Source organism: Bufo gargarizans, chromosome 9 (genome assembly GCF_014858855.1).
Source record: "Bufo gargarizans isolate SCDJY-AF-19 chromosome 9, ASM1485885v1, whole genome shotgun sequence".
Classification (NCBI taxonomy): Eukaryota; Metazoa; Chordata; class Amphibia; order Anura; family Bufonidae; genus Bufo; species Bufo gargarizans.
This window is the reverse complement of record NC_058088.1, coordinates 70034656-70053763: the sequence shown is the minus strand read 5'-3', so window position 1 is coordinate 70053763 and position 19108 is coordinate 70034656.

Sequence of the window (19108 nt, the reverse complement as noted above, 5' to 3'; positions counted from 1 at the left end):
GAGGTTCATTCAACTTTGGGTAGCCTCGCAATATAATGGTAAAATGAAAATAAAAATAGGATTGAATGAGGAAGTGCCCTGGAGTCCAATAATATATGGTTAAGGGGAGGTAGTTAATGTCTAATCTGGACAAGGGACGGACAGATCCTGTGGGATCCATGCCTGGTTCATTTTTATGAACGTCAGCTTGTCCACATTGGCTGTAGACAGGCGGCTGCGTTTGAGGCCTAGTATTTAGGCGCTGGGTGACCGGTATGGATTTAGTGACAGAATTAGACTTGGAAATGCACAGAAGCGTGTGTGTGTGAAGTTATTCTGAATGACCCAATGTGCACCTTGAATATTATATACCCTTTTAGGGATAGATTTCAAATAGCTCTGATATAGCAGAAACCACTAAATTATGAAATTGCTAAATTGGGAATTGTACTTCAACCCAGAACAAAAAATGTGCTTTGACGGACACTAAATATCTTGCCCAGCAACAACAGTACAGCGGTGGGTAACGAGAGATTTAGAGGGAATTAAATTTGAGGCCTAGTATTTAGGCGCTGGGTCACCGGTATGGATTTAGTGACAGAATTAGACTTGGAAATACACAGTAGCGGGTGTGTGTGAAGTTATTCTGAATGACCCTATGTGCACCTTCAATATTATATACCCTTTTAGGGATAGATTTCAAATAGCTCTGATATAGCAGAAACCACTAAATTATGAAATTGCTAAATTGGGAATTGTACTTCAACCCAGAACAAAAAATGTGCTTTGACGGACACTAAATATCTTGCCCAGCAACAACAGTACAGCGGTGGGTAACGAGAGATTTAGAGGGAATTAAATTTGAGGCCTAGTATTTAGGCGCTGGGTCACCGGTATGGATTTAGTGACAGAATTAGACTTGGAAATACACAGTAGCGGGTGTGTGTGAAGTTATTCTGAATGACCCTATGTGCACCTTCAATATTATATACCCTTTTAGGGATAGATTTCAAATAGCTCTGATATAGCAGAAACCACTAAATTATGAAATTGCTAAATTGGGAATTGTACTTCAACCCAGAACAAAAAATGTGCTTTGACGGACACTAAATATCTTGCCCAGCAACAACAGTACAGCGGTGGGTAACGAGAGATTTAGAGGGAATTAAATTTGAGGCCTAGTATTTAGGCGCTGGGTCACCGGTATGGATTTAGTGACAGAATTAGACTTGGAAATGCACAGAAGCGTGTGTGTGAAGTTATTCTGAATGACCCAATGTGCACCTTCAATATTATATACCCTTTTTGGGATAGATTTCAAATAGCTCTGATATAGCAGGAACCACTAAATTATGAAATTGCTAAATTGGGAATTGTACTTCAACCCAGAACAAAAAATGTGCTTTGACGGGCACTAAATAACTTTCCCAGCTACAACAGGACAACGGTAACGAGAGATTTAGAGGGATTTAAATTTGAGGCCTAGTATTTAGGCGCTGGGTGACAGGTATGGGTTTAGTGACAGAATTAGACTTGGAAATACACAGTAGCGGGTGTGTGTGAAGTTATTCTGAATGACCCTATGTGCACCTTCAATATTATATACCCTTTTAGGGATAGATTTCAAATAGCTCTGATATAGCAGAAACCACTAAATTATGAAATTGCTAAATTGGGAATTGTACTTCAACCCAGAACAAAAAATGTGCTTTGACGGACACTAAATATCTTGCCCAGCAACAACAGTACACCGGTGGGTAACGAGAGATTTAGAGGGAATTAAATTTGAGGCCTAGTATTTAGGCGCTGGGTCACCGGTATGGATTTAGTGACAGAATTAGACTTGGAAATACACAGTAGCGGGTGTGTGTGAAGTTATTCTGAATGACCCTATGTGCACCTTCAATATTATATACCCTTTTAGGGATAGATTTCAAATAGCTCTGATATAGCAGAAACCACTAAATTATGAAATTGCTAAATTGGGAATTGTACTTCAACCCAGAACAAAAAATGTGCTTTGACGGACACTAAATATCTTGCCCAGCAACAACAGTACAGCGGTGGGTAACGAGAGATTTAGAGGGAATTAAATTTGAGGCCTAGTATTTAGGCGCTGGGTCACCGGTATGGATTTAGTGACAGAATTAGACTTGGAAATGCACAGAAGCGTGTGTGTGAAGTTATTCTGAATGACCCTATGTGCACCTTCAATATTATATACCCTTTTTGGGATAGATTTCAAATAGCTCTGATATAGCAGGAACCACTAAATTATGAAATTGCTAAATTGGGAATTGTACTTCAACCCAGAACAAAAAATGTGCTTTGACGGGCACTAAATAACTTTCCCAGCTACAACAGGACAACGGTAACGAGAGATTTAGAGGGATTTAAATTTGAGGCCTAGTATTTAGGCGCTGGGTGACAGGTATGGGTTTAGTGACAGAATTAGACTTGGAAATACACAGTAGCGGGTGTGTGTGAAGTTATTCTGAATGACCCTATGTGCACCTTCAATATTATATACCCTTTTTGGGATAGATTTCAAATAGCTCTGATATAGCAGAAACCACTAAATTATGAAATTGCTAAATTGGGAATTGTACTTCAACCCAGAACAAAAAATGTGCTTTGACGGACACTAAATATCTTGCCCAGCAACAACAGTACAGCGGTGGGTAACGAGAGATTTAGAGGGAATTAAATTTGAGGCCTAGTATTTAGGCGCTGGGTCACCGGTATGGATTTAGTGACAGAATTAGACTTGGAAATACACAGTAGCGGGTGTGTGTGAAGTTATTCTGAATGACCCTATGTGCACCTTCAATATTATATACCCTTTTAGGGATAGATTTCAAATAGCTCTGATATAGCAGAAACCACTAAATTATGAAATTGCTAAATTGGGAATTGTACTTCAACCCAGAACAAAAAATGTGCTTTGACGGACACTAAATATCTTGCCCAGCAACAACAGTACAGCGGTGGGTAACGAGAGATTTAGAGGGAATTAAATTTGAGGCCTAGTATTTAGGCGCTGGGTCACCGGTATGGATTTAGTGACAGAATTAGACTTGGAAATGCACAGAAGCGTGTGTGTGAAGTTATTCTGAATGACCCTATGTGCACCTTCAATATTATATACCCTTTTTGGGATAGATTTCAAATAGCTCTGATATAGCAGGAACCACTAAATTATGAAATTGCTAAATTGGGAATTGTACTTCAACCCAGAACAAAAAATGTGCTTTGACGGGCACTAAATAACTTTCCCAGCTACAACAGGACAACGGTAACGAGAGATTTAGAGGGATTTAAATTTGAGGCCTAGTATTTAGGCGCTGGGTGACAGGTATGGGTTTAGTGACAGAATTAGACTTGGAAATACACAGTAGCGGGTGTGTGTGAAGTTATTCTGAATGACCCTATGTGCACCTTCAATATTATATACCCTTTTTGGGATAGATTTCAAATAGCTCTGATATAGCAGAAACCACTAAATTATGAAATTGCTAAATTGGGAATTGTACTTCAACCCAGAACAAAAAATGTGCTTTGACGGACACTAAATATCTTGCCCAGCAACAACAGTACAGCGGTGGGTAACGAGAGATTTAGAGGGAATTAAATTTGAGGCCTAGTATTTAGGCGCTGGGTCACCGGTATGGATTTAGTGACAGAATTAGACTTGGAAATACACAGTAGCGGGTGTGTGTGAAGTTACTCTGAATGACCCTATGTGCACCTTCAATATTATATACCCTTTTTGGGATAGATTTCAAAGAGCTCTGATATAGCAGGAACCACTAAATTATGAAATTGCTAAATTGGGAATTGTATTTCAACCCAGAACAAGAAATGTGCTTGAACGGACACTAAATAACTCGCCCAGCTACAGCACTAGGGACAGATTTAGCTGGATATAAATTTGAGGCCTAGTATTTAGGCGCTGGGTGACCGGTATGGATTTAGTGACAGAATTAGACTGGGATATGGCCAAAAAATGAACAGACTATTGCTGGTTAAATGCACTTGGTGTGACAGCTTCACCCTGATGTAGGCTTTAGCCAAAAAACAACCACACCATTGAGGGTTAAATGCACTTGGTGACAGGCGCAGCTTGCCCCTGATTTTGTATATGGCCAAAAAATGAACAGACTATTGCTGGTTAAATGCACTTGGTGTGACAGCTTCACCCTGATGTAGGCTTTAGCCAAAAAACAACCACACCATTGAGGGTTAAATGCACTTGGTGACAGGCGCAGCTTGCCCCTGATTTTGTATATGGCCAAAAAATGAACAGACTATTGCTGGTTAAATGCACTTGGTGTGACAGCTTCACCCTGATGTAGGCTTTAGCCAAAAAACAACCACACCATTGAGGGTTAAATGCACTTGGTGACAGGCGCAGCTTGCCCCTGATTTTGTATATGGCCAAAAAATGAACAGACTATTGCTGGTTAAATGCACTTGGTGTGACAGCTTCACCCTGATGTAGGCTTTAGCCAAAAAACAACCACACCATTGAGGGTTAAATGCACTTGGTCGCAGCTTGTGCTGGCGCACCACAAGACACAAAATGGCCGCCGATCACCCCAGAAAAATGAGACTGACAAACGGTCTGTGCAGCCTAAAAACAGTGAGCAATTGAGGATCAGCAGCTCAATGATCCACAGCTGCAGATCGATCAGTTAATCAAGTCCTTTGGAGGAGTTAATCTGCCTAATCTCGCCCTACTGTCGCAGCCGCAACCTCTCCCTACGCTAATCAGAGCAGAGTGACGGGCGGCGCTATGTGACTCCAGCTTAAATAGAGGCTGGGTCACATGGTGCTCTGGCCAATCACAGCCATGCCAATAGTAGGCATGGCTGTGATGGCCTCTTGGGGCAAGTAGTATGACGCTTGTTGATTGGCTGCTTTGCAGCCTTTCAAAAAGCGCCAAGAAAGCGTCACAAAAGCGCGAAGAAAGCGACGAACACCGAACCCGAACCCGGACTTTTACGAAAATGTCCGGGTTCGGGTCCGTGTCACGGACACCCCAAAATTCGGTACGAACCCGAACTATACAGTTCGAGTTCGCTCATCCCTACTCCCTATCCTTTCCCTACACCTTGATTATTCTTTCCCTGAACTTGTAAATCATTTTTTTTTTCCAGCACAATGAAGTCTTTCCTAGCACTGTCCCTAGGGCCTGCTGTCATCTCTCCCTGCACTAAGCACGCTGAAAAATTGCGCAATCCGAAATAGCTGAGGGCTATGACATCACAGGGGCTGGCTGGCTGCTGTTTGGCTGCATGCATGGCTATGTGGGTGATCTCTCTTTCCCAAAGTTCTTTGCTCCATGTTCTAACACGTGTAGCAGCCCCAGATGGCCTTGCGGTTCGCCGGCGGTCGTTTTGCAGTGAACTTTGCGCGTTCATGATTCGCCGAACATGCAAACATATGGCGATATTATTTTGCATTGCACCAAACTTTGACCAATGACACATCCATCACGTGGGACAGGACAGCCAATTGAGACATTTCAGCACATGGACACCGACACCCTATAACAGAACCCGATCTGGCAGCCATTTTACATTCTATGTTTTGCCAGTGTAGGGAGAAGTTACTTTGTGAGGCAGGGACAGGCTATTAGGGACACCAAACGCTAGATAATTCGGCCACAAAAGTCCTTATAAGGACTGGTATAGGTGTGCTATCAATAGATGTGATATACTGAGGGGTGTCATATACTTATAATATTATTTCTAACATAGAAAGTGTATTGTAGTGCATTTGTATTGTGCAGCAGTTGTGTGCGGTTTTTCTGCAATACTGCAGCTATATAGAGAGACAAGCGCTATTGGAACAACTATTTGCAACGGGTGTGATATACTTGTTGCCCCCCAAAAAAATGAATTGAGGGGTGTGATATACCCGCTTCCACAAAATACTGATTGATGGCTGTGATATACCTGTTGTCCTAAATAAACAGGGTGGTGTGATATAACAGTTGTGGCAAAAAAATAAAAATAAGGCTGCTGCCACAAAATACTGATTAAGGGGTGTGATATATCTGCTTCCACAAAATACTGAATAAGGGGTTCAATATAACTGCTTCCACCAAATATTAATTGAGGGGTGCAATACACCTGCTTCCACCAAATACTGATTAAGGAGTTTGATATACCTGATTCCACAAAATACTGATTAATGGGTTTGATATACCTGCTTCCACAAAATACTGATTAAGGGGTTCAATATACCTGTTTCCACCAAATATTGATTGAGGGCTACAATATACCTGCTTCCACAAAATACTGATTAAGGGGTTTGATATACCTGCTTCCACAAAATACTGATTGAGGGCTGTAATATACCTGCTTCCACAAAATACTGATCAAGGGGTTCAATATACCTGTTTCCACCAAATATTGATTGAGCACTACGGTATACCTGCTTTTACAAAATACTGATTAGGGGGTTTGATATGCCTGTTTCCACAAAATATTGATTGAGGCCTGCGATATACCTCCTTCCACAAAATACTGATTAAGGGGATTGATATACCTGTTTCCACCAAATATTGATTAAGGCCTGTGATATACCTGCTTCCACAAAATACTGATTAAGGGGATTGATATACCTGTTTCCACCAAATATTGATTAAGGCCTGTGATATACCTGCTTCCACAAAATACTGATTAAGGGATTTGAACTACCTCTTTCCACCAAATATTGAGCGTACAAAGTTGATGATGCCGGATAACCCTCTTGCCTAACGGATGATTCCTGGCTTGTCGGAACTGCTAGCCCGCCAACTACAGCCATATAAACTGGTGGACTCGGAGGCCTTTAGAAAATTTGTGGCCATTAACACTCCGCAATAGAAGGTCCCCGGAAGGAAATATTTCTCCCAGGTGGGCATCCCAGAGCTATACAATGTCGGTGCCAAGATACATCTCACCGCAGACACGTGGTCTAGAAAACATGGGCAGGGAAGTTACATAACTTTTACTGCCCACTGGGTGAACCTTCTGACGGCTGTCAAGCATGTAACCCGTAGTTCCCGTGTGGATTTGGTTTTACCACGACAGATTGCATGCAGGCCTGCCACTTCTTCTTCTCCTACACCATCCTCCGTCTCCTCCTCGGCTGACTCCTCCTTTTCCACTGCTACCGCCTCTTCCGCTGCACCCCCCAAGTAAAGTGGTGTGCGACAACGGTGCCAATCTGCTAAGTGCGCTGAAACAAGACCAAATTACACATGTGCCGTGCATGGCACGCGTCCTGAACTTAGTTGTGCAGCGATTCGTTGCCAAATACCCCGGGGTCCAGGATGTCTTGCGGCAGGCCAGGAAAATCTCTGGCCATTTTAGAAGATCTTACACGGCCATGGCTCGCCTTGCTGATGTTCAACTAGTGATGAGCGGTAGTAAAGAGCGGCAGGAGCAATTATTCGAATTTGCGATATTTTGCGAATATTTGTTAGAATATTTGTCATATATTCGCAAATTTGAGATTATTTTCTTGATTGCGAAAAACTGGCAATGTAATATTCACGTAATGCTCATGAAATACAGGCGTGGGTCACTATAGCTACATTTATCAAGCTGCTAGACTGGAGAAAATGGTTGGCATGGCGGAACATTACAATATCTTTATATGCAGATAGAGTGTGCCAATATATTTGAGATTGTGAAATCAGCACTAATGAAGCAAATATTTGGGCTCAATACGTACAACTTCACATTTTAACAGTTCTGACTACTTATTATTGTTCAGACAAAATAATGGCTGATCTTAGGGAGACCAGCTACAGAAAACACTGTGGAGCCTCATTAAAGAGTCTCGACACAGCAATCCAAAGTGCAAAGCTCCCTGGGAAACAGTAATATGCAAAATAATTGTGGAGCCCCAGTTATTGGTCTTCAACACAGTGAAAGCCAGATATCCCTCAAAGGAAGGAAAACCGAGCAAAGGGGCTCCACAATTATTTTGCATATTACTTATTATTGTTTTTGAACCTATGACATCACAGCACTAAGTATGTATGTATGTAGCATACATACATACATAGAGCACTATGTATGTAGCATGTATGAATGGACAGCAGAACCTATCAGCTACACTATATCACTATCTAACCTACACTGACTATCTGTAATATATATATATATATATATATATATATATATATATAAGCTAACTAACTATCTATTGTAATGACACAGAAAAGCAGAGAGCACAGCAATAACACTGCTGTCTCTCTCAGGTCTGCAGACTATTGCATACAAGGGCTGCTGGGGAAGTATCTTATATAGTAAGGGCTAGGCAACTGTCCTATTGGTTGCTAGGTATGTTGTTAAGCTCAGACAAAGACATTGCAGACTTCTCATTGGCCCCAAAAAAATCTAGAATTTCCGAAATTACGAATATATATCACTTTTTTTCTAAATATTGAATTCTGATAATCGCAAATAATATTCTCTATTCGAATATTTGTGCCCAACACTAATGAGCGGCATGAGCAATATTCAAATTCGCAATATTTATCTAATATTTGGTAGAATATTTGTCATATTTTCGAGAATTTGAGTTGATTTTCTTGATTGCCTCATTCACATTCATGCACTAAGTGAAAGGGCTGCCAAAAATTACAAGGAACCACACTACAATACACCCTTTGTTACACATAAAGGAGGGCATCATATACAGCCTTGAAAAATGATGATTGATAGCCTGCTGGTGACCCTCAAAATCATTTGGAGCAAGGGCCTGCTGATATGACCATCTTAAACATTATAGGCGAAGGCCTGCTGCCGCTATGGTGACTCTAGATAACCCCATGATGGCAACAATCCATTTGGATGTCTGCCCTATCAACTTCCAAAGTTATTTTCAGTGTGAACCACAGTGATCATGGGTAACTGGGAATCAGGTTTTGATTCCCGAAAGGTAGCCTGAGAAACAGCTATGGCTAACACTTCCAAGCAAGGCAGCATCCGCGCAAATTACCTATTAGGTGTAATTAGGTGAAAGCCTGCAGGTGAGCTGACCCTGTAAAAGATTGTAGGTAAGGGCCTGCTGGTGATGTGACACTCTGAAAGATTGTAGGTTAGGGCCTGCAGGTGAGCTGACCCTCTAAAACATTATATGCGAGGGCCTGCAGGTGATCTGACCTTCTAAAAAATGATATGCCCACCCACCTGCTGCTGAGCCCACCCTCTAAAACATTATGGTTGAGGGCCTGCTGCTGAGCTAACCATTTAAATAATTATGGGAGAGTGCATGTTGCTTAGCTGACCATTGAAAACATTTACAGTGTTCAAAGCAGGCCGGGTCGCCTGAATACTTCAGCTAGGAATAATGGAATTGGACTCCCATTCTATTTTGTAGGTTTTCAGAACTGGGGCCATGATTAAGAGGGACGTCTGGGGGCATCTGTATTGTGCCGCTAGAGGTGAAATTATTGGACCGGCGCAAGACAAACCAAAATGAAAGCATTTGCAAAGAATGTTTTCATTAATCAAAAACGAAAGTCGGAGGTTTGAAGACGATCAGATACTGTCATAGTTCCGACCATAAACGATGATGACCGGCAATCCGGCTGCGTTATTCCCATGACCCGCTGAGCAGCTTCCGGGAAACCAAAGTCTTTCGTTTCCGGGGGAGTATGGTTGCAAAGCTGAAACTTAAAGGAATTGATGCCTTCCACTAGAAGTGGAGCCTGCAGCTTAATGTGACTCAACACAGGAAACCTCACCAGGCCCGGACACAGAAAGTATTGACAGATTTTTAGCTCTTTATCGATTCTGTGGGTGGTGGTGCATGGACGTTCTTAGCTGATGGAGCGATTTGTCCAATTAATTCCGATAACAAACGAGACTCCTCCGTGATAACTAGTTACGTGACCCCCGGCAGTGAGGATTGTGTTAACCAGACTCTTGGATAGTGAGAATAGACTTGTAAGTGAGGGCCTGCTGGTGAGCTGACCCTCAAAAAAATTGTAAGCGAGGGCCTGCAGGTGAGCTGACCCTGTAAAACATTATATGCGTGGGCCTGCAAGTGAGCTGACCCTATGAAAGATTGTAGGTGAGGGACTGCTGGTGAGCTGAGGGGCATGCAGCTGAGCTGACTCTGTAAAACATTATATGCTAAGGGCATATATGCGAGGGCATTATATGTGATGAATAAGCATGTTGATATGATGGAAGAGGAGAAGGAGGATGAGAAAAGGAAGATTCAACCATATACCCCTGTTTGTAGTAGAAGGGCTACATGGGAATATAGTGTATTCAGCACATTATAAACAACACATTTAAAGTGCCTTTATGTTCATCAGCTTTCCTCTGGTAGTCGAGAAGTCATGATCAATCCAGGCCTTGTCTATTTTTCTAAGAGTCAACCTGTCAGCTTATCTGTTATAATGCCACCAGCAGCACTAAATACCGCTCAGACCAAATGCTGGCGGCAGGGAAGGCCAGCACCTCCAAGGTGTAGAGCACCAGTTCGTGCCACGTGTCCAGCTTGGACACCCAGTAGTTGAAAGGCATTGAGGAATCTTTGTGGACGCTGACACGGTCTGCTATTTACTCTTTCTTCCAACATTTTTCCCTCTTTTTGACACTAGGCCACACATCAGGGTGAGGGTGCTGGCGGGGTGTCATGAAACTGTCCCAGGCTTTGGAGAGTGTTGCCATGCCTCTGTTGGAACTGCTGTGTGTCCCCCTTTTCTCCCCTCCTCGGTTGGCCAAGGAACTACAGACTTTGCCGCCAGCGTTGTCAAATGGAAATTTTTGGAGCAATTTTTTTACAAGAATCTTCTGGTAGTGCAAAGTTTTGCTCGTCCTCTTCACCAGAGTAATGAGAGATGAGAAGTTGTCTTGGTAGCGGGGGTCGAGAAAGGTGAACAACCAGTAATCCGTGTTGTCTAAAATGTGTATAACGTGCGGGGAGCTGGAAAGGCAGCCTAACATGAAGTCAGCCATGTGTGCCAGAGTACCAGCAGACAAGATTTTGCTGTCATCATCTGGAGGATCACTCTCAATCTCCTCATCCTCTTTCTCCTCTTCTGCCCACCCACGCTAAACAGATGGAATTAAACTTAATGGGTACTACCCTCTGCTGCGGAGGCAACTGTCTCCTGTTCCTCCTCCTCCTCCTCCTCTTCATCATCCAATTCGCGCTGAGAAGACGAACTGAGGGTGGTCTGGCTATCACCCTGTGTAATGTCTTCCCCAATTTCTACCTCTTCCACATGCAAAGCGTTGTCCTTAATTGTGAGCAGCGAGCATTTGAGTAGACACAGAAGTGGGATGGTTACACTGATAATAGCTTTATCACCACTCACCATCTGTGTTGATTCCTCAAAGTTTCTTAAAACGTCACAATGGTCAGACATCTATGCCCATCCCTCGCTTGTGAATAGTGGAAGCTGACTGGAAAGGCAACGACCATGTTGCAGCTTGTATTCTACTACTGCCCTCTGCTGCTTACAAAGCCTGGCCATGTAGAACGTGTTGAGCTGAGCTGGCAATTCCATGTGCTGCTGCAGCGTTGACAGACTGGCTGAAGCTCTCGATGACTTGCAGAAATGTGCACACACGCGGCGCACCTTCACCAGTAGCTCTGGCAAATTGGGGTAAGTTTTGAGAAACTGCTGAACCCCAAGGTTGAACAAGTGGGCTAGGCATGGGATGTGTCTGAGCTTGCCAAGTTCCAAAGCCGCCACCAAGTTACGGCCATTATCAGACACAACCATGCCTGGTTGTAGTTTGAGTGGCGAAAGTCACAGCTCAGTCTGGTCTCTTATCCCCTGCCACAGCTCTGCAGCGGTGTGCTGTTTTTTCCCCTAAGCATATCAGCTTCAGCACAGCCTGTTGTCGCTTCCCTACTGCAGTGCTACACTGCTTCCAGCTACGACTGATGACTGGTGCTGCACGTGGATAAATCAGAGGTGGAAGTGGAGGAGGAGGAGCAGTGACTAGGTTTGGAGTGACCAACGTAGGTGCTGGCAGAAACCCTGATCGACGTAGGGCCAACAATCCTTGGCATCAGTAGCACCTGTGCCATCCAAGGTTACGACTCGGTCCCGGCCTCCACAACATTCACCCAGTGTGCCATCAGGGAAATGTAGCGTCCCTGGCTGAATGTACTTGTCCTTGTGTCCGTGGTTAAGTGGACATTCCCAGTAACTGCGTTGGTCAGGGCACGTGTGAGGTTATGGGACACATGTTGGTGTAAGGCAGGCATGGCACACCTTGAAAAATTGTGGCGGCTGGGGACTGCATAACGCGGGATGGCCACCGACAACAGGCTGTGGAAGGCCTCAGTGTCCACAAACCTAAATGTCAACATTCCCAGGGCCAGTAATTTGGAAAGTTGCGCATTTAGTGCTATGGCCTGTGGGTGGGTGGGTGGCTGGGTATTTTCACTTGCGTTCAAAAGCCTGAGGTAAAGACATTTGGACTCTGCGCTGGGACACGGAAGTGAATGTGGTCGCAGATACAGATTGTGGACCCAGGCATTCGTCCCACTTATTACAGTGCTTGGATGCCATGTGGTGGATCATGCTGGTTGTGGTGAGGTTGATAGTGTTCATGCCCCTGCTCATTTTCGCATTGCACAGGTTGCAAAAAAGCACCATACTGCAGAACATCTTCATCAACCTCTTGAGACAGTAATTGCGGTTGACTTGGCAACTGTGTCTCATCATCATTCACCTCATTAAACACTAGTTGCCGTTCCCCACCGTCATGTTCTTGTGCCTGTGGATGCTCAAGAGGTTGGGAATAAGGGCACAAGATCTCATGTCCCTCTTCAAGCGTGCTTGGTGAGAGGGCCAATTCAAATAATTGTGATGAAAAGAGTGTTGGATCACTTGTTTGGCCAGACTCTCCATGGTGGGAAGAAGGAGCATCAGGGTGAGGATTATGTTGACCAGACTCTTGGCTACTGAGACTGGATCTGGTGGAAGACAGGGTGGTGCTTAACTGACTGGAAGCATTATCTGCTGCTATACAAACGACCACCTGGTCACACTGGTCTGACTTCAAGATTGGTGTCATGTGCCGCCCTGCAAACTGGGACATGAAGCTAGGTATCGTAGATAATTGTTTCTCCGCGCCCGGGGCCATGGCCTCTGCATGCACTATCAACATCACAGTCATTTCCCTGTCCCTCAGTGCTTGCCTTTTTCATTTTAAATGTGATACATGCTTGAAAGTATGTCACACGTACAGTAGCATAGGATTTGGAAGTGTATGCACAATTTTTTTTTTTTTTTTTTTTTACAAAGGTATTTGTGATTAGGAAACATTATGCAGGACAGGTACCACAGGTAATGTCACTGTTCAGAGTGTCTACGGAAAAAGGTACACTGGATGTCACTGATGTTTTAGGGATGCACAAACTTTAAACAGGAGATGTGGTGCGGATAATTTAACTGTCCGCAGCAGACACCTTCTATGGAAAAAGTGCACTGGATGTCACTGATATTTTAAGGATGCGCACACTTTACACAGGAGATGTGGCGCAGATAATTTAACTGTCTGCAGCGGAGACCGTCTACGTAAAAAGTACACTGGTGGTCACTGATATTTTAGGGATGCTCACACTTTACACAGGAGATGTGGCGGGGAGGAGACTCGAACATGGCACTCGAGCACATGCGGTACTTGGCCGAGTACCGCCATGTGCCGAGCATCGAGATGCTCGAGCCAAACAGGTGTTCTGCTGAGCATGCTCGATTATCACTACTCCTGATCACTGTAAGTAATTTTACATTACAGCACTGTTTGAACAATAGCTTTATACGCAGTTTTCCAATATATTTGCGATTGCACAAATCGGTATTAATGATGCGCAATCGCATTACATGCAACTTAAAATTTTATTAGGTCTAAGTAGATATTACTGATTAGTGCTGATAAGTATTGTTGTGACATCACAGCACTATGTCAGTAGCATGTATGTATGGACAGCAGAGAAATAATTTTTCACATGCACATTGCACATCCATTCTCCTGCCACACAGTATATACCACACACACACACACACACACACACACACTAGGGTGGCAGGACAGTCCGGTTTTCAGGCTCCTGGTCCTCGGCGCAAAGCCAGGACGGATGGACGGATGTTTTCCTTTTTTTGTGGTTACAGTATGGACGGATGTAAGTTCTCCTTTTTCAGGTTCGCCTGCCATTAAAGTCGATTGGGCCTGACGCGAATGCGCGGTTCGCGAACATTTGATCGCGAGCGCGCATTCGCGAACCGTCCCAGTCGATGTTCGTCCATCACTCGTAGCAGCCGTTTTAGGAAAAAATTTTATTCGTTACCACGAAGAGTGAGGAAATTTGGATTCAGTGCGAATCAAATTTTTCCTGAAACTCGGATCGTATTCCACTTTGTCAACTTTGATTCGCTCATCTCTAATCATAACAATACATTAGTAAGATGCTTGTATTAACTTTCTCTACATGATAAATGCTATTGGCTGACGGGACACAATCCATTTAAGGATTGTACCATAGGTTGTGCCATGTTTATACAACAAAAACTGTAACAGGTCTACCTTTTAATTAAAACTATTCATATGGCTACTTTGGTAGTTAAAGTGTAACAAAAAAAAAAAAAAGCCAAGCAGGGCAATGTTAATTTTAAACTTACCAACACTTTATTAAATCTTAAATCCATGACTATGAGTATTTGTATACTAGCAAAATGAAGGCTGAATTTATTTTAATGTGTTCCGGTTTCTAACTAAAGGACTTACTATTTTATGGAGTGCTGAACTTACCCTTATCTTTATATTACTTTTCCTGGGAACAAACCTTTGTGCACCACTTTTCTATCCGGTCAATTGATCCTCTTTTTCTATTTTCTACACAAAGATTTTTTACTACTCTGATAGAATGGGGATACTGATGATTCTGCAATGTGGTTGCTAACCTACTTTCCCTGTTTGCTTACAGCAAGATCCCTCAGAAAGAAACTGAGATAGGTTTCTATGTAGAGGATGACATTCTGTATAGGGTGCTGAAAGGACAAAATCAGTGTCTTTCTGCAGTAAATTAATGTATTCTACCTACATAAAATAATGCAGAACAAAATCAGAAATAACAAAGTTTCATGACAATATGAAGAAAGTTGTAGGATGAGTACATTTATACAAGTCAAGATTAGGGATGACTTTGGATGGTACATCCGAATTCGATTCAGAAAAAACTTTGTTGTAATACTGTACTGAGTTCCTGCTCCATACAGTATTAGAATGTATTGGCTCCGATGAGATGAAGTTAGGGGGAACTCCGTACAGTATTACAATGAAGTTCTTTTTTTGTGAATCGAATTCGGATGTACCATCTGAAGTCAATTCGCTCATCCCTAGTTAAAATGTTCTTAGGTGACTCCTAAAATACTTAAAGGGGTTATCACACAAAAAGTAATGAAATGCAATTAATATAATATTTACAAAGAAGTATTATTGCAATATACATAAAATAAAAATATTGTAAGATGTGTATATATATATATATATATATATATATATATATATATATATGTGTGTATGTGGCGCACAGGAACAAATCTGGCCAATTGAGGTGCTCAAAGTGAAGAGGACTCACCCTGTCCACTTAAAATGTGTTGGTTAAAATCTAGATAAAAACTGTGCACTCTCAGGATGCTGGAACCATCTTGTAATTTAATAGATATATAATAGAATGAGATAGTGATTATATAAATAAATAAAAAATATAAGACACCAAGTACAATAAATATTCAATCTAAAATATGATGGCTAATATGTTTGGAATAAATAGCAACAATCAGTCAAAGAGCAACATATAAATACCAATATTAGAATAAATATCACTTGACCCCTAATGAGACTTCAAACATAATCCAGTCTATTCATCAATATGACTGCTGATATGGATATAGCAGTACTATAGCTGTGCTTCCACCTGTACACAATGATCCCTCCAAAGTGTCAATTTATTAAAGGACGAAGTTCAGAAAAAGACATATATACATATTTTAAATAATAAAGACATGTATTTAACAACAGCAATATAACTACAAATAACATGAAAACACCATATATAAGTTAGAATAATAATAGTAATTATACCAATATTTAAATAAATAAAATTGCACCAGAATCACACTGATATCGCAGAGGTCTGATGCGTTTTGTGCTCCAATGGATACCTTAGTTAGCACTATATTAAAACATATCAGGATTCTTTTATATATGATTGCGTTGATTTTATTATAATTATTTGTATTAGATATGCAGGTTGAAACAAACCGAAATCCATTAAATTATTGTGTTTAAATAAATTATGTTATTTATAATCCTAAAGAATAGACAACTTACAGCAACATAACGGGCTAAAGTAAAAATACCAGTTTAAAAATACTCGCTAAAAAATCCATATTGCAAAAAAAGACCCATTCTGCAAAGAGATCCATTCCACAAAAAAAGATCCATACCGGGTCTTATTGCAAATTACAACTCCTATATAAGAGGGGATTTAATGGGGGACCTACAGCCACTGAGGAAGGGGTCATAGATACCCAAAACGCATCTGGAGAGAGAGAGGACCCCATACATGTAATCATCCAAGAAGCCATACGAATATCCTGTGCTTAATCCCCATTGCAGGACCGTCTGCCGCATGAGTGGAGAGTGGAAAGTTACAGCGCTTGACCCGATACCATAAGGAAGGGCCACACGTGTCAAACACCACTGCCAACGTGGGAGTTCAGACGGACATCACCTGTAAGATATCGGTCCATAGCAATACCGGACCTTGGGGTGGAAGCGAGGCACACGGTAGGATTATTCTCAGTTATGCTGGCATATATCTATAACATCTAAATTGACAGTAGAGCAGTTCAGCAGCAGACACATCTCTAGAACAACTGTTTAGAGGAGACTGCGTGAATCAGGCCTTCATGGTAGAATATCTGCTAGGAAACCACTGCTAAGGAAAGGCAACAAGGAGAAGAGACTTGTTTGGGCTGAAGAAAACAAGGAATGGACATTAGACCAGTGGAAATCTGTGCTTTGGTCTGATGAGTCCAAATTTGAGATCTTTGTTTCCAACCACCGTGTCTTTGTGCGACGCAGAAAAGGTGAACGGATGGACTCTACATGCCTGGTTCCCACCATGAAGCATGGAGGAGGAGTTGTGATGGTGTGGGGGTGCTTTGCTGGTGACACTGTTGGGGATTTATTCAAAATTGAAGGCATACTGAACCAGCATGGCTACCACAGCATGCTATTCCATCCGGTTTGCGTTTAGTTGGACCATCATTTATTTTTCAACAGGACAATGACCCCAAACACACCTCCAGGCTGTGTAAGGGCTATTTGACCATGAAGGAGAGTGATGGGGTGCTGCGCCAGATGACCTGGCTTCCACATTCACCGGGCCTGAACCCAATCGAGATGGTTTGGGGTGAGCTGGACCGCAGAGTGAAGGCAACAAGTGCTAAGCATCTCTGGGAACACCTTCAAGACTGTTGGAAGACCATTTCAGGTGACTGACTACCTCTTGAAGCTCATCAAGAGAATGCCATGAGTGTGCAAAGCAGTAATCAAAGCAAAAGGTGGCTACTTTGAAGAACATAGAATATGACATATTTTCAGTTGTTTCACACTTTTTTGTTATTTATATAATTCCACATGTGTTAATTCATTGTTTTGATGCCTTCAGTGTGAATCTACAATTTTCATAGTCATGAAAATAAAGAAAACTCTTTGAATGAGAAGGTGTGTCCAAACGTTTGGTCTGTACTGTGTATATATATATATATATATATATATATATATATATATCTGTGTATATGGTAAATATATCCTCACATATTCTGACACCAGCACAATTACAACTGTTGGAGAAGGGCTTAAGTTTTTGTCCCGCTGGTGCCATCAACTGGTTTGAGTTGGAGGCAGACTTATTATACTTTTTCAGGTTGATAAAACTTAAAATTCATTTTAAGGATGTACAAAGTTCGGTTTCTACACCTATGCATGAATTACGGTTATCAGATTGGGGGTTAAAATTAAAAAAGGATTTTTCCCCCCAAATATCTTCTAAAGCTTTTGATGTCTTTTCGGATGCAGTATTGCGAGATATACAGGAGCTCAAACAATCAGGGCTCTGTGATCGCATCCAGCATCCGAATATGACTAAACTAGAAATGCAGGCATTGAACCAGTTAGTCCATGACCACTCCCTCACCATCAAATCAGCTGATAAGGGTGGTGCGGTAGTGGTCATGGATACTTCTATGTACATGGCAGAAGCGATTCGTCAGTTGTCTGATCCTGCTGTATATATCAAACTCCAAAGGGACCCCAAATTTGATATTCAACGAGAATTAAAGCTATTGATTAATACATATACACAAATAGGTTTGATAGATGAACAACTCAACGAGTTCTTGCTGATAGATTTTCCGGTTACTCCTTTATTTTATTTGTTACCAAAGATCCACAAAAATTTACAGTGCCCACCCGGTAGACCCATTGTTTCCGGTCGTGGTTCTCTTCTAAGTAATGCATCCATTTTCTTAGACAAAATTCTTCAGGATTATGTGATTCAATCTAAGTCTTATATTAAAGACACTACGGACTAAGGTTGGCAGACGTGACGATGCCGGAGGACGCCATTCTGGCCTCCTTCGACATCGTCAGTCTGTATACCTCCATACAGCATGATATCGGCTTAACAGTTGTAGAATCAGCCTTGGCGGGTTCCAGTTATTCTACTGAAGCTCAAACCTTTTTTCTAGCTTTACTTAAATTAATTTTGTATAATAATTATTTCCTTTTCGGGGATGACTATTATATGCAAATTAGGGGGACGGCCATGGGGACGAATGTGGCCCCCACGTACGCCAACATGGTCGTCTCCTATTTGGAGGAACGATACGTCTATGTGTCCCACCACTTCAGCCAAGTGCTGAGGTGGTGGCGATACATAGACGATATTATTGTCATTTGGACGGGCACGATTGCCGAGCTACATTTGTTTCACACATATCTGAACAGTTTGATTCCAGATATACAGTTCACTTTGGAATTTTCACCGAGTGAGTTGCATTTTCTGGATGTTAACGTTA